This window comes from Lipotes vexillifer, unplaced genomic scaffold (assembly GCF_000442215.2).
Source record: "Lipotes vexillifer unplaced genomic scaffold, Lipotes_vexillifer_v1.1 scaffold1315, whole genome shotgun sequence".
NCBI classification, from domain to species: Eukaryota; Metazoa; Chordata; class Mammalia; order Artiodactyla; family Lipotidae; genus Lipotes; species Lipotes vexillifer.
Window position 1 is genome coordinate 1392428 of NW_006785785.1, and position 5182 is coordinate 1397609.

The 5182-nt window shown below is 44.4% G+C and overlaps 1 protein-coding gene across 1 annotated transcript in view; it reads right to left on the reverse strand.

Moving 5' to 3' along the window:
• Positions 1-5182, reverse strand: part of KIF26B (kinesin family member 26B) — a 521123-nt gene that overhangs the window by 314358 nt on the left and 201583 nt on the right. The window lies entirely within an intron of this gene.

A 5182-nucleotide genomic window follows, 5' to 3' on the forward strand; every position in this document is an offset into this window, starting at 1 on the left:
GTTCAGCAAACCTGGAGCTGTTTCTGGGTTGGTGCTACTTGCGTGCCTCTTGCCCTCATCTTCAAACATTCAATACAAACTCCAATAATGCCTTTGCTCACTAGGCACAATTAATTCCTAAAGATATAATTAAGACAATCCCTCACTGACTTCAACAAGAATTCAGCCTGGAATTATCTCTAACACCGATTCCAGTGGATGTTGTCTGAGAAAGCAGGATAATTTTTATCAAACTCATTTTCCCTCAAATCAAGAAATGCGCATTGAATACTTCATCACATTAAGGCTTCATTATGGATTTATTACTTACGTATTCATCTAACATCTTCTCGAATTTTCTTGCCAAGTTCAATTTATCAAAGTCCTATAAAATAAAATTCTTCTACCCTTTCAAATGCCCTTGTATTTGGGGGACATCAAAAAGCCACCTGGACTACATTCATTGCCTCCAAGGATTTATTGACTATCATTAAGATACGTCACGTTAAAGATTAGCTTGGAGCCAATTAACTGGTGGTTTCCACCAAAAACCTTGAGGCCTGGATAGGTCTTATAGCCTGGAATTTTTTCCTAAATCTAAGGCCAGTCAGGAGAAACAACGTTAGTGTTTCCTTGAGATTGGAGCTTTCCCTAATTGAGCAGCCATTTTTTTTATATGTTAGTTGCTGTCAGAAACAGGAGAATAAAATGAATCTATGTTCTCAATGAGCAAAAGACATCAAACATAGTCAGGAAGCTCCACCCAAAAGAAACCTCCAATCTCTCAACCTTGGGTTTCTCCTCTGGCAATGAGAGAGCTGATAGCTGTTCCCCTGCGTTACAGTTTACAAAATACATTCATACATTTTTCTTAATTGTTCTCCATGTTATCTTGCAAGGTAGGGATATCACTCATAAGGAAATAGACTAAAATGTTAAGCTACTAAAATGAGGTTCAACAGATGGTGGGGCCAGGGACTTGAACTAGGCAGGGCCGTCTCCAAATCTCCCACCATGATGCAAAAGGCAATTACCATCCTATAGTAATCACCAGCATTCTGTGATTATGAGCATTATGTAAAGTCTTTCCTGCACGTACTTACTATGATAAATGTAAATCAGGCAAAAGGAGTTGTCATTCAAAAGAGTTAATTAATCTGCTGTGAACTACAAGAAAATAATCCAGACATGTCTTTTCAAAGTCAAAACTCATGTGATCAAATGAAAGTTCTAGGGCATTCTCTGCTTTCCATATATATGTATTGATGGTATTAAATGTCTGCAAGTTAAAAGAAAGTCTTTCTTTGAAACAGTCCGCCTTAACAACTGCTGTGAAATCAGCTTGCTATGATATTTAATGAAAAATTATCTTTGTGGTTTGTTTGCCATTTTTGATATAATCTCAGTGTCTCCTAACTTACTATTTTTCTTACCTCTCTGGATAGATTCATATTTATCTGTGATGCTTATAGGTTCCCACTCTTTCTGGAGGTTTTTGAGAAACGTGAAGGATACAGCAAAAGAGAATCAAGAAATCTTCCTACTGTAGCCTTTGAAGACTGCTACACAGTGATGTAGGAAACGGGACTTGAGGGATTTGAGGGACCCTTCTATCACCCATACAGAGTTTTTTTTTGTTTTTTTTTTGCGGTACGCGGGCCTCTCACTGTTGTGGCCTCTCCCATTGCGGAGCACAGGCTCCGGACGCGCAGGCTCAGCGGCCACGGCTCACGGGCCCAGCCGCTCTGCGGCACGCGGGATCCTCCCGGACCGGGGCACGAACCCGCGCCCCCCGCATCGGCAGGCGGACTCTCAACCGCTGCGCCACCAGGGAAGCCCATACAGAGGTTTTACGCTGCTCCCTATCGCAAAGCCTGTCCTCATTTTCATTATCCTCCCTGCACTTAAGTGGCAGAAGGGCAGCGTCCTCTTCTGCCTTGCTTCTGCAGGCTCCGGGTCTGTTGGTGCAGAGCAGCATCAGTGGCAGCAACAAAGTCTAGATGCTTCTCTGCCCAAGGAACAGCTCTGGCACTAAGCCAGAGGTCCATCTTCTCTGTGGGGAGGGATATGGGAGTAAGGGTGAGCAGGAAAAGTGAGGTCAGCTTTCAGAGCAGTCACCCATCTCTGCTGAGCTGGCCAGACTGTGAACTGCAGAATATTTACTGCCGGGAGATGTCCGTAACAGGAGCCATTCAGTCTAGCCAGACCCAGAGCCCCGCCTCTAGGGCATCAGAAAGACACAGTCATGACACAGGGACACTGGTTCACAGCCAGGCACCAAATCTCTTGATCCCAGAGAGATTTCCTCTGATCCCTTTAACTACTGCTCAGGGGAAATGCAGAAATTAGCCTGTTCTGACTTGGAAAGAAGCAATCCAATTTACCCAGGGCAATCTCAAGTTGGTGGCTTATGGGAATCACCTTTGTATCTGGCTTTGGCCGGTGGCGCAGTGGTTAAAAATCTGCCCGCCAATGCAGGGGACCCGGGTTCGAGCCCTGGACCAGGAAGATCCCACCTGCCTCAGAGCAACTAAGCCCGTGCGCCACAACTACTGAGCCTGAGCTCTAGAGCCCGCGAGCCACAGCTCCTGAGCCCGCGCACCACAACTACCAAAGCCTGAGCGCCTAGAGCCCGTGCTCCGCAACAAGAGAAGCCACCGCAGTGAGAAGCCCACGCACCTCAACGAAGAGCAGCCCCCGCTCACAGCAACTAGAGAAAGCCCGCGCGCAGCAACAAAGACCCAACGCAGCCAAAAATAAAATAAATAAATTTACAAAAAAAAAAAACAACGCACCCTTCCCCTGCTTCCTCCCCTAAGGGCCACAGGACAGGAGCCTGGGATTCCAGACCATGGCAGCAGCCCCCACCAACACATAGCATAGTGTCTGGCACTTGGTAGAGCTTAATAAACGTTTGTTATTGTACAGGAAATTCTTTTTCATCTGAGGTAGGGGGAAAAAAGGAGGAGCAGAAAGAATTATTGCACAAATTTTTTAAATGTACCAATACTCCCTAGTCTTCCTTTTAAGCTCCATCTTCAGCCCTCCCCCTTACACAAACTTTCCCCACACTTTGAATATTTTATATGAAAGCACCAGTTCCAAGTTCTTCTGTCCTCACTCATCAGTGCTGTGCAGCAGCTGAATCTTCTAACTAGCACCTGATACACGTTACAAGTGCTCTAGGGCGCTGGAAGGTGAAATGTGAGTTGTCTGTGTAACATGAGTATGTGGCTAGCACAGCCCAGGATGTGTAGAAAATATGACCTGGGTAGAAGGATGTGCACCAGAGCATTTTATTTATAGTAGCAAAAACCTAAACTCTAATAATTGATGCTTGGTTATATAAATTAGGGCATACTCATATAATGGGTAGTATTTATATAATGGAATACTAGGCTACCATTAAAGACCATATTTTAGAAAAATAGATAATGGCATGGGAAAATGCACCTAGTATATTAAGTGAAAAGCAGATCAGAGAATTGAACATAATCACAATTTTAGAAACTGCATGTGTAGAAAATCCTGGGAGGAAGTACCCCCAAATGTTAGGTAGTCTATTTCTGGGTGATGCTGATTTTTAAAGGCCTACTTAAACTGTTTCATATTTTTTAAATTTTATTTTACAACAGACATGTATTCTCCTTTTATAATTTTCAGAACTGTCTATTTTTAAACTACACACCAAAAGAAAAGCATATTATTCAGCAACGAAAAGCAGCTATTCTGTTCCTGCCCTAGATGGTTATGTTCAAGCATTAGACTATGAAGCCCCAACCAGGGTGCAAGTGGTTCCTCATTATATTTATACCTACAACCCAGAAAATTCTGTCCAAAGGTGAAGTGGCAGCCAGGCGCCCACAAGTCAAAAGAGGAGTCCTCTCCCTTGGTATACCATATGGTTTCTGAAAAGAAACCATATCTGGAAGAGATGTTGACCGGAGATTGCTCTGGAGTAAGCTAAGAAAGTTGGAAGCAGCCATGGCAGGCAGAGCCGTTCTCCTGGGCAGGGGAGAGCTGGTATTGGTCTGGCACCGGCTCTGTGGCCACAGGTAATTATTCCATTTCTCTAAGCATGCTGATCCCCACCCGTAAAAGAAAGATCTAACATCTGCCCTGCCAACCTCACAGGCCTACTGGGGGGTTAAACAAAATGATGTGTGCTCTATATTTTATAAACTACAAAGCATCCAGGCAATGAAAAGTTTGGTAGCCCAAGAACGCTAACTTCTTAAGATAATGATCCACGCTCCCCACTTTCTTTCAAGGTATCAAGAGAAACCATCTATATTCCCTTCTACACTCTAGAAATTGCACCAGGAATTTTATCAGCCACATTTATAACTCAAGTTATGTTTCCCGGTACCCTTGCCCCATGAAACAAAAACTATGCTATGTGTTCACTCAACGTGTTCCTTTTTTCTCCGGGGCATATGGACAGATTGGCCTGCCCAGACTCCCCTGAGAGAAGGTACGACCAGGAGACTGAATTCTTGCCCCTTCCAGGCTGGGTCCCCACATGTCCCTGTGAGATCCTCCACCCTCTCTCCTCCTCCAGTTCCTGGCTGGCTGTACAAGGTCTGGTGGAAGACTCTGGGGCCTCCGGAAAAGGGTTACGTGCTAGATGAAGGAGGCTGGGTCCCAATACCAGAGTGGAAGGTCACCCACCAAACACCCCATACAACAGGGACACAAGCGAGAAACAACTCGAGACCACTTGCTGCCCCAATTACCTACCCCAGCTAATACACTCTACGACCTTGGTCACCTCTCCACCCCAGAGCCACAGTCAACACTTTCTGCTGCTTCCCACATGAGTGACTCAAGGGACACAGAGAACACATATGGTAAAGCCAACCCTCTTCCAACAGAAAACTCACACAAGCAAAATTAAGAGAAATATTTTAGATTTCTTGGCAGATTTAAGACCTGCTCTCTTATTTCTATAGGGAAACTTGAGAGTACATGCTAATTTAAATAACTGAGAAGAGAAAATAAGGAAAGGGGAACACGCGGTTGGTTACCTAATCCCACAGTATTTAAGGTGGGTTGCAAATAGAAAAGGGTTAAGGTCTATCAAGTTGGGAGAGATTAGGAAGGGTGTCGACCTCTCCTTCAGAGGGTAGAGACAATGGAAACAGAGTGCTATCTTGGATCACTGGTTCCTCATATATTTTATCTCTATTTAGCATTGTTCAGC